Source organism: Pelobates fuscus, chromosome 12 (genome assembly GCF_036172605.1).
Source record: "Pelobates fuscus isolate aPelFus1 chromosome 12, aPelFus1.pri, whole genome shotgun sequence".
NCBI classification, from domain to species: Eukaryota; Metazoa; Chordata; class Amphibia; order Anura; family Pelobatidae; genus Pelobates; species Pelobates fuscus.
The window spans coordinates 107,672,648-107,685,170 of record NC_086328.1 but is presented as its reverse complement, the minus strand read 5'-3'; the positions used below and the strand labels follow the sequence as shown (position 1 = coordinate 107,685,170).

The window sequence follows — 12,523 nt, the reverse complement described above, 5'->3', positions numbered from 1 at the left end:
TGACACTATGCCAACAAAGCTTGTTGAGCAATTCTTCTGAGCAAGTATTCTGAGATGGGTTACGCTAGGTAGGCATGGGATAGAGCTGCCTAGGTTTGTATCTAGGCATCGCTTTACCTAAAGGAACAACGGGAACGTGTCAACCCCTGTTCTGCTTTTTAGTGCATACGGGTTACATTGAGTATTGGCGTAAAGCTTCTTAACTCGGCTGTGGACAGTGCTAGGGACTTAAATATGATGGTGGTCGATCATAGCGAAAGTACAATACAGGAATGTATCGCTGTCTGAATGATTCAGTGTATTCTAGGGCGCTGAGCTCTCTGCATGCTAATAATGGAGTCAAAAACAGTCCCCAAGAAAGCCTTTGATAAACGACAGGTCTTCTTGCTAAACCACAAAATACTTTTAAACACAACAAAGTGGGTAATGCCGTATGAGGTTGTACGAAACAGAGATAAGTTTGGGTTTGCTAAAGTCGCTGAAAAAGTGGAAACAGGTCACTGGTGTGGGTAATTTCAGTCTCTCAGAGCCTGGTGTCCAGCTCTAGTTATTTAACACACCCTACAAGTCCAGTCAAGGGCATAGAACAGGTGACTATTGAGCTGGGGGGGGGGGGGATGCAGGTAAAAGCTTAGCAGTATATGCTGCAGATTCCACTGAGTTAATGGGCCTGCAGGAAAATGTGCTGTTCTAGTCAGGAAACCTAGTTGGCGTCAAACAGGTTGAAAGGTGGTCGGACTAAATTCGCACTCAAGTATGATACATAGGTAACTTTATGTCGGGCAGGACCTGAATGGAGGTGTAAAACAGGCAAACAATAATAACATAATGAACACAAGGAAAAGTTTGTGACTCTGGGCGTGTGGTCATTTGTGTCCCAATTCAAACTTCAGGCAGCTTGTTCTGCGTTCAGGTGAGTAGCTTGGGAACAGGCCATTGCTGTCGGGTATCCGAAGTTCTAGTGCGCCTCGGGAGGTAACCTCTGCTAAGTGCAGCGCGTATAAGAGACCGCACAGTCCAAAGGGCCGTGTTGAATGTCGGGTGAGGATCTGTGAGTCCCCTCATGGTGTCGATTTTAGCTCGGCGTTGTCGCTGCTTGGGGGAGCCTCCTCGGGACAAATGTTTCGGAGGTGGCCGGATTCCATGTATGGGTGGCGGTGGGTTTGGTAGGCTGCGGCAGGGCGTCTTGAGGGAGGCCCCATGTCGCTAGGTGCCGTTGTGCTTCTCGTAGGTCGGCAATCAGGTAGGTATCATTCCCATGGGACACCTGTAGCATATGGGGTGGGCGCCACTGATAAGTTATGCTGTGTGAGCGGAGTAAGGTGGTGAGTGGCTTGAGGGTGGCGCGCCATTGCATTGTACCCCTAGATAGGTCCGAGTAGAATGAGAGGGACATGTCCTCAAAGGAATATGGCGTGTGTCCCCTGAGGGCCGCCGTTATTGCCATTTTGTCGTGGCGTCTTTGAAATGTAACTATAGTGTCCCTGGATGCCGTCGTTGGGGCAGTTGTGGGTTTGGGTATACGAAATACATTGACAATGCCTATGCCCTTGGCTTGTTTCGCGGGGAGGATCGTGCTTACCAGACGTCTGATGAGGTGGGGGACCTCGGCGTCCGAGACAGAATCTGCAATTCCCCGGATCTTGAGGTTTTGGGCCCTCCGCGTGTCCTCCATTGCCGCCATTTTGTGTTCCACTTTCAGGTACTGCTGCTGTAGCGTGTCCACAGTCTTCTGTAGCCCTGTGAATTGCTGCGTGTGGTTCTTGGAGTCTCGTTCGACGATAGCTACTCGGTCCGACAGACCCTGGATGTTTTTCTTCATGTCTGCCATGTCGGCCTGAATGCCCCGTCGGAGCTCCGCCAACAGCTCCCGCATCTCCGCCTTCGTGACCGGTGACGTGTCCGACTGTGTCTTGGGGTGCGTCGGTGGTCGTGAAGCGGGTAGGGTCACCTCTTCTTGGTCTGAAAACGGGCCATCAGAGTTAGTAAGGCCGTCCATAAAGTCTGAGTAGTCCGCCATGCGGGACTCTTGGGCCTCCTGTGCTCTCCGCCACATGTCTCCGATACTAGCACCTGGACGTGTCCCGTCCGATTTTAGTTTTTTTGTCTTCTTTCCCATGCCGTCTAAGTTGTTGGGGTAATAGGCTTGTTTCTGACGTTTTTTGGGGGTTGATATGTGCAGTTTTTCCGTTTTTAAGTTTGTAATCCACGGAGCTCGCTAGAGTTGCGACCGCTCTGTTCGGCTGTTGGCTCCGCCCCCACATATTGTTGTTTTTAATATGTGGTTTGCCGTGTTTTTGCAAAGCACTCTAAATTGGATCTATTTTAGGGCTACACTGCATTTTGATTTTAGACATGTTGGAACACTTCAAGCACCATAACCAATAGAGCCTGCTTTAGTGGTTATGGTTCCAAGAGTGCCCTGCAACATTAAGTAGTCAACACATTTTATAAATGATTTGACTGTCTTTATATTTTGTTTGATATCTCGACATGGACATCACTGGCTATCTTTACATTGACATCACAGACACTCTTTACATTGTGTTCGATATCTCGACATGGACATCACTGGCTATCTATCTTTACATTGACATCACAGACACTCTTTACATTGTGTTCGATATCTCGACATGGACATCATTGGCTATCTTTACATTGACATCACACACACTCTATACATTGCGTGCGCTGGAACGGGGAATTTCTTCCATTCTGTGGATTGAAACCTGACGAATAGATAAAATGTTCAGGTCTACAGATTGAAATGAATGATAAATGTAGTGAGTATATGTTTTGTTGGGCTCATAAATCCTTTCAATACAATTCTGCGTGTAATCTTGATCAAACTGATCGATTATTGACTTTGACGCCTATAAATTATTTGATCATATTGCTTTTATTTTCTCTGCAGTGTAACGAGGAGATACAAAGGTGGAGTTATTCCTCTCTGAAAGAGTTTCAAAAAAGAAAGAGAAATACAAGGAAACTGTAAGGGTTATTTACTAAACTGAGAATTCAAAGTGAATTTCAAATATAAGGCCAAAGTAGAAATATGGGAAAAGTCAGTTTTCATTTTAGCTACTCCGGCCTTAAAGTACCATTTCACCAGCTTGCTGAAGTGCTTTATGGGTGAGGAGTATCCTATGTTAATTCCAGTTCCAGTACCTGACCGGGTACCTCCCTCAATCGCTGCTTCTTAGTAATCCTTGAGTACCATAAGCACTACACTGGAACACCATAACCACTGTAAACCCCACAATCCACCGCAGCTTGGTTGGGGTCTCGCTGTCCTCCACCCACCCTGGACCCAAGACCAGGATCCAGCTTCCAGTGGGTAGGCCTCTCCTAGTCCAGACAGCGAAGCAGGCTGCTCTTACGAGAGCAATCATTGTGATCCAAAGGAGTATAGTGATTATAGCAATCCCCAGAGTGAATATAGCTCTCCAATTCCCCAAACGTAAGCCTAGACTTCATAATGGGTAAAACGAAATCTGTTTAATGGCAGCCACAACTGGCCTTTTATGACAGTCCACATGCAAGGGGCACTCCCCCCTGGACCTGAGAGTAAACTAAAGTAAAAACATACACACAATTGCATTGGCTCTCAGGTCTAGGACACTCCCATACAAAACAAGACAATCCCTCCCTTATGCCTGGGAGATAATTGAGTCAGGAACTGAACTAACTCAATTATCTCCAGGCACAAAAAACACAATTTTCAACAACACCCCCAAAACCCATGGAAACCCCACAAAAGTTACATCACCTGATAGCCCCGATCTGGGTGAACAACATATCCAAAAATCACCCAGATCGGTTCAGGGGTTCGGGATTTCCATGGAAGTCATACTTTTGACAGACCGTGCACATGGTCCAATGCCGAAAACAGTTCCAGGGAATTAGGGCCAACATTCAGTCTCTCTTTTTGAAGTACAAAAGTACATAATTCACAGGAACAGAGCCTTTTAAAGTGCATTGGGCAAGGTATATTGCAAGGCCCATAGTCCTGAGGCAAGAGGCAGACCAGAAGGCCGTTCCATGAATCTGTGACGAGGTTCAGTTCGTCACACCACCCATCCCATTTTTTGAGAGGTGTGGTGCTCCTTTAAATTTCATGTTCACTTTGAATTCTCACTTTGAAATTTCACTATAACTTTGTCATATTTTACCCGGACATTTTTTAGGCAAAATATTCAGACAGCACTCCATCCTAATACTTATATCAGCCTAATCGGCAAAGGGAAAAATCTGGCAGGTGCTACTGCTGGTTTGTGCTTGGCGCAACATGCTCTACTATGTATGTTGTACAACGCAGAGTTCCGTACAAAACACGTATAATGTTTGTGAACCGGGAATAACTTGTTAGCCACTGCGGTTTACTTAATCCTAAAGTTGTGGTGGGGAAACGATAATAGACTGTCCAGGAAGCCACGTGTGTAACATGTAATAACAGTTTCATAAATTTCATAATAACCGTTTTAGGAATGATACTTTGTTGCAATGCATGCACTGTTTCATATGTTAGTGCATATCTCAGATTTTGAATGATTACACAGATGGGAGACATGGGGGCCTGTAGGGGACTTTCTCTGCTCCTTTTCTCCTTACTTACTTACCTCTCGCACCTTTTTTCGCTGTCCTCTCTCGCAGACCTTAATACACTGACATGGAGGTGGGGAGGACTGACTTACGCAACTGACATAGGAAGTCTTATGGAACCACAGGCAGATATAAACATAAGCTATTATTGGGGAAGGCTCTATAATTTTACTTAGAATGAAACATGAGTTCCACCGCCCACAATTATACAAAACCTGATAACGCAAATGGAACCGCACAAGCTGTATATCTGTGTAATATCTGCATGTATTTGTGTGGTGGGGCCTGCGTGCCTACAACTCTTTTGTCTCCATATCTATAAAAACTCAATAAAAAAAGAGTTTACAAAAAAAAATATTCAGACAGGAAAAACCTTCCAAATCAACAACATTGTATGACCAATACATTCACTCAGTAATACCCACAGACCCCCACACACATACACACAGTGACCCCCACACCTCCCCACACACACATACAGTGACCCATACAAACATACAGTGACGGCTCCCAGTGCCAGGGCTGGCACCACGACCGCTTACATATCTATAGGGCCCCCAGTGCCCGGTCTGCCACCACAACCACTTAAACATCTATAGGGCTCCCAGTGCCAGGAATTAGCTTATTGGCCAAGATTCCTGTCATCATTCACGTAATTTTCCCTCCCTCTAACTTGCTTTGCAACTTTACAGAAAACTGAAGCAATTCGGAACAATGTCATTCGGTTCGGTTCGGCACTACCGAACTTCGGCACTTTGGAATTTCAGCATTTCGGACATTCGTAAGCATCCGAATGTCTGAATTACACGAAATTCGGCCGAATGTACATTCGGAACAAAACGAATTACACATGCCTAATACAAATACACAGAAATGCCTGCTGCTCCTCACTCATCTCTGCTGCAGAAACTGGCCCCAGGCTCTGCATAGTGTTGGGCTCTTTCCTCCCTCCTGTGCAACTTCCATAGAGTGCTAGAAGAAAGTGACATGATATCACTTCTTCCTAGCGTTGCCGCTGAGGAGTGTAGGCAGAGGAGGAAACAAATCAGCCTGGCAGGGCCCCTGTGATAGACAGTGGAGAGGCCCGGCTGCTGCTCCCAGCCCCTCCTTCTCGCAGCAGATTTGTATATGAAGCTAGGAGGGACACTCCAGGCTCCCACACATGTTAGGTGCACTGTGGAATTGCAGGTTTTAGCTCCTTATGAGCTCTGTATAAGTCACACACAAGATCAGAGTTCAAAAGGTAACATAGTGCAAGAAGTAAATTATTAAAGTTAGCAGACAAAATCCGTTTCTAACAAAAAAAATTTAGTTAGGAAATCAGAAGATAACAAAGCTTAAGTTAAAAGCCCAGTTCCGGATCAAAGTCCACAATTCAGGAGATATACACACTGTAACTAGTCTGCGTCATCCTTTTGCATGGGGAGATCTTGCCCAGGATTGATCTGATCCTTAGGAGATCACATGAAAAGCAGTGCCAATGTGGGACATTAAATAGCGGGCGCAGAGGACAGCAGGCATGGCAGTACATTGCATTTAAATCCCACATGATGTGTATATTTATGGCAAACTGTATATACTTGTAACAATGATGTCCATTTCAGGACAGGGTTAATATTTCTACAATAACATTGCCGGCAGTGGGTTTAATTACTTTTTAAAGGCATCATGCGCGAAACAGACTTTGGACTTATTATTTCATAGAGGAAAGCAGCCAGTAGCACATTCAGGGTAATTAATTACAGTTTTTTTTGCAGCAGGAAATTTAACAATATCTATAGAGGGATGTAGAGGTTAACATTTAGTTTACTGCAGGAGTTAAAGGAAAGACATTGATGTGAGTGCAGCAGACCTGTCCTAGTGCTGCCTGAGATTAGTGTGAGTTACAGTCCTTGCCAGCAGTTATTTCAGCTGCTGTCAATCAAACTGCAGCAGGTATTCATTGGTAATGTAACTCCCTCTAATCTCAGGGTTTAGGGCCCCCAGACAGCGCAGAGGAGATCCGTGTAGTATGCGATTCTTTCAAATGACCTGCCCGTTAAAATATACAGCACACTAAATGTTAAACCAACAATAAACTCATAAACATTTTACATTTATCAACCATCTTGTCACAATACCAATGTACACATTTTTGATTGGTTCTGTTCTATACCAAACTAGTAACTGCTCTTTTGAGAGTAACCAACTTACCTGGTAGGGCCATCCATCCTCCTCGAGCTCCCTGCAGGTTACCACCTCTTAAGGCAGTAAAGTACCAGTCAAGTCAGTTTGCATAATTATATATGTATGGCATGATATGACATTAGAATGTGGTAGCATACATCATAGAATGTGACGGCAGATAAGAACCATTCGGCCCAACTAGTCTGCCCAATTTTCTAAATACTTTCATTAGTCTCTGGCCTTATATTATAGTTAGGATAGCCTTATGCCTATCCAGGGCTCGAGTCCTGCAGGAACGCACGGGAACGGCGTTCCTGCACTTTTTCCAAAGCAGGAACGCCGTTCCCGCTAGTGATCCTGCAGGACCTATCCTGCTACCTGCATACAGGGGCCCTCACACGCTGTGTTTCCTCTCAAGCACTAATTCTCGCGAGACCCGCGGCAGTAAGAGCGTTGCCACGGGTTACCATGGCAACGCTCCGCACAGGCAAGTCTCGCAAGAATTAGTGCTGGAGAGGAAACACAGCGTGTGATGGCCCCTGTATGCAGCGGCTGCTTCCCTCCACCGGACCACCCGGCGATCTCCCCCCTCCCTGACAAGGTAAGAAGCAGGGAGGGGGGAATAAAACAAAAAAAACCTAAACACATAAGGTTTAAAAAACAAATGCTTCCCCCCATCATCCAGCACACACACACACATAATCCAGCGCACACACACACACACACACATAATCCAGCACACACACACACATAATCCAGCACACACACACACACACACATAATCCAGCACACACACACACACACAATCCAGCCCCCCCACACACATAATCCAGCACACACACACACATAATCCAGCACACACACACACACATAATCCAGCCCCCCACACACATAATCCAGCACACACACACACATAATCCAGCCCCCCCACACACATAATCCAGCACACACACACACATAATCCAGCACACACACACACACATAATCCAGCACACACACACACACATAATCCAGCACACACACACACATAATCCAGCACACACACACACACATAATCCAGCACACACACACACACATAATCCAGCACACACACACACGCACATAATCCAGCACACACACACACACATAATCCAGCACACACACACACACACACACATAATCCAGCACACACACACACACACACACATAATCCAGCACACACACACACACACACACACACATAATCCAGCACACACACACACATAATCCAGCACACACACACACATAATCCAGCACACACACACATAATCCAGCACACACACACACATAATCCAGCACACACACACACACACATAATCCAGCACACACACACATAATCCAGCACACACACACACATCATCCAGCACACACACACACACATAATCCAGCACACACACATAATCCAGCACACACACACACATAATCCAGCACACACACACACACACACACACATCATCCAGCACACACACACATCATCCAGCGCACACAGACACACATCATCCAGCGCACACACACACTTCATCCAGTTCACACACACTTCATCCAGCACACACACACACACACACACACACACATCATCCAGCACACACACACACACCATCCAGCGCACACACACACACACCACATCATCCAGCGCACACACACACACACCACATCATCCAGCGCACACACACACACATCATCCAGCGCACACACACACACATCATCCAGCGCGCACACACACATCATCCAGCGCACACACACACTTCATCCAGCTCACACACACTTCATCCAGCTCACACACACTTCATCCAGCACACACACACTTCATCCAGCACACACACACTTCATCCAGCACACACACACTTCATCCAGCACACACACACATCATCCAGCACACACACACACACACATCATCCAGCACACACACACACATCATCCAGCACACGCACACACACACACACACATCATCCAGCACACACACACACTTCATCCAGCACACACACACACTTCATCCAGCACACACACACACTACATTCATTATACACACTCTGCACTCACTACAAACACACTACATTCATTATACACACTCTGCACTCACTACAAACACACTACATTCATTATACACACTCTGCACTCACTACAAACACACTACATTCACTATACACACTCTGCACTCACTACAAACACACTACATTCACTATACACACTACATTCATTATACACATTCTGCACTCACTACAAACACACTACATTTATTATACACACTGCACTCACTACAAACACTTCATTATACACACTCTGCTCTCACCACAAACACACTACATTTACTATACACAATCTGCACTCACAACAAACACACTACATTCATTATACACACACTGCACTCACAACAAACACACTACATTCATTATACACACACTGCACTCACAACAAACACACTACATTCATTATACACACACTGCACTCACAACAAACACACTACATTCATTATACACACACTGCACTCACAACAAACACACTACATTCATTAGAAAAAAACACTCTGCACTCACTACAAACACACTACATTCACTATACACACTTTGCACTCACTACACACTACATTCATTATGCACACTGCACTCACTACACACACTACATTCATTATACACATTCTGCACTCACTACAAACACACTACATTTATTATACACACTGCACTCACTACAAACACGTCATTATACACATTCTGCACTCACTACAAACACACTACATTTATTATACACACTGCACTCACTACAAACACGTCATTATACACACTCTGCTCTCACCACAAACACACTACATTTACTATACACAATCTGCACTCACTACAAACACACTGCATTCATTATACACACTCTGCTCTCACCACAAACACACTACATTTACTATACACAATCTGCACTCACTACAAACACATTGCATTCATTATACACACACTGCACTCACAACAAACAACTACATTCATTATACACACTCTGCACTCACTACAAACACACTAAATTTTATTATACACACTGCACTTACTACAAACACACTACATTCATTATACACACTCTGCATTCACTATACACACTTTGCACTCACTACACACTAATTTTTTTATACACACTGCACTCACTACACACACTACATTCATTATACACATTCTGCACTCACTACAAACACACTACATTCATTATACACACTCTGCTCTCACCACAAACACACTACATTTACTATACACAATCTGCACTCACTACAAACACACTACATTCATTATACACACACTGCACTCACAACAAACACACTACATTCATTATACACACACTGCACTCACAACAAACACACTACATTCATTATACACACACTGCACTCACAACAAACACACTACATTCATTATACACACTCTGCACTCACTACAAACACACTAAATTTTATTATACACACTGCACTCACTACAAACACACTACATTCATTATACACACTGCACTCACTACAAACACACTACATTCATTTTCCATACTCTGCATTCACTGCACTGCACTATATGCATAGGAGTGTAATTTTATTTTTTTAAGTCCCCCCCTCCCCCCTTAAAAAAAAAATTGCCTTCCTATGCATATAGTGCAGTCCAGGAATCTTGGGTGAGTTCCCACACTTTTTTCCCCAGGACTTGACCCCTGTGCCTATCCCACACATGCTTAAACTCCTTTACTGTGTTAACCTCTACCACTTCAGCTGGAAGGCTATTCTATTCGGCCACTACCCTCTCAGTAAAGTAATACTTCCTGATATTATTTTTAAACCTTTGTCCCTCTAATTTAAGACTATGTCCTCTTGTTGTGGTAGTTTTTCTTCTTTTAAATATAGTCTCCTTCTTTATTGTGTTGATTCCCTTTATGTATTTAAATGTTTCTATCATATCCCCCTGTCTCGTCTTTCCTCCAAGCTATATGTGTTAAGATCCTTTAACCTTTCCTGGTAAGTTTTATCCTGCAATCCATGAACCAGTTTAGTAGCCCTTCTTTGAACTCTCTCTAAGGTATCAATATCCTTCTGAAGATAGGGTCTCCAGTACTGCGTACAATACTCCAAGTGAGGTCTCACCAGTGTTCTGTACAATGGCATGAGCACTTCCCTCTTTCTACTGCTAATACCTCTCCCTATACAACCAAGCATTCTGCTAGCATTTCCTGCTGCTCTATTACATTGTCTGCCTACCTTTAAGTCATTAGAAATAATCACCCCTAAATCCCTTTCCTCAGATGTTGAGGTTAGGACTCAACATCAAATATTCTGTACTCTACTCTTGGGTTTTTACGTCCAAGATGCATTATCTTGCATTTATCCACATTAAATGTCAGTTGCCCAACTCTGACCATTTTTCTAGTTTACTTAAATCATTTGGCTTATACCTCCTGGAACATCAACCCTGTTACATATCTTAGTATCATCATCAAAAAGACATACCTCACCATCAAGACCTTCTGCAATATCACTAATAAAAACGTTAAAGAGAATGGGTCCAAGTACAGATCACTGAGGTACCCAACTGGTGACAAGCCCAAGCTTCAAATATACTCCATTGACTACAACCCTCTGTTGCCTGTCACTCAGCCACTGCCTTACCCATTCAACAATATTGGAATCCAAACTTAAAGATTGCACTTTATTGGAATCATTGGGAGTGACATTAGAGAGAAAAAACATTTGGAAGGGGAAAGTTCCCTAAAACGTAGCATTGTGTATGTGTATAGTGTTTCTGAATGGTATGCAAGGGAATTGCTAAACACAAACAAACACCCGCACGCGCACACACACCGGTTAATTCACTAAACAGCAAATTAAAAATTAGATTTGTAGCACTTGGACCAAAAAAAGCTGATTTGTAATTTTTTCCAACCCCAGTAAAGTCATAGCTTAGCTATTTTCTTTTCTTTTCTTTTTTTTTTTTTGCAGTGCAGTAATTTGGTACAGACAGGCTCGAGGTACCCCAACGGCATTCCTCGAGCTTTGTTACAGATTTCACAAGTGGGGTAAAGATAGGTAGTGCACTTTTTTTTATTTTTTTTTATAACAGGTGTATGCAAAAACATTATGCTTTTGTTGGTATATATTGTGTTGAGGTGACAATTGTTTCTGTGTCTGACATGCTTTCCCAACCCTGCGCCGTAAAGAGCGGAGTAGTGGAGGTGTTATGAGTGAGCCCATAGTGTGTAGCTTGCTATCTTATGAGTTGCCTGTGTGCGTTGTAAAGGTGTAGTATTTGTACTCATGTTTAAAGGGTTGACATAAAGTGCATGTCTATTGCCTAGTGTTTGTAAGGAAGGGTGACGTGTGGTGTACACTTTTTGAGCAGGTATATGTGAAGTCTGGTCTTGGTGCTCTAACAGGCTAGGCAGTCCCACCACGTTAGGTACATGTATATAGTAGGTTACTCCGTCAAGTTAAGCAAACATATTATGTTGAATAGGTGCATATTAGGTTACTCTGGTATACCAGAAAAAACAGATCATGCTAAGAGCGGAGAAAACATTTACATATTAGGCTATACTGGCGATCTAAGCTAACGCATCCTGTTAAATAACAATAAGTAAAAGAAAAGGGCAAAACATTTTTGTGGCGGGCCAGGGAAACATGTCCAGCTAATACCAGCTATATAATAGGTTACGCCGGCAAGCCAGGCATTGGCAGTGTCCAAGTCCTGTTGGGTGCCTCATGTAATGTATCGGTGCAGGCAGGGTTTAGTAGCCT

At 43.9% G+C, this 12,523-nt stretch overlaps 1 protein-coding gene across 4 annotated transcripts in view; it reads right to left on the bottom strand.

Annotated features, from left to right (window-relative positions):
- Positions 1–12,523, bottom strand: part of LOC134578871 (alpha-1,3-mannosyl-glycoprotein 4-beta-N-acetylglucosaminyltransferase C-like) — an 87,476-nt gene that overhangs the window by 20,610 nt on the left and 54,343 nt on the right. The window contains exon 1 of one of the 4 annotated variants that reach the window (XM_063437952.1): positions 6,796–6,814. The exons of 2 other annotated variants lie outside the window; for them this stretch is intronic. The gene's annotated coding sequence lies outside the window, so the exon portion shown is untranslated. Of the gene's footprint in view, positions 1–5,469; positions 5,793–6,795; positions 6,815–12,523 lie in introns of those variants that run through there. One more of the 4 variants, XM_063437951.1, reaches the window with a different exon arrangement.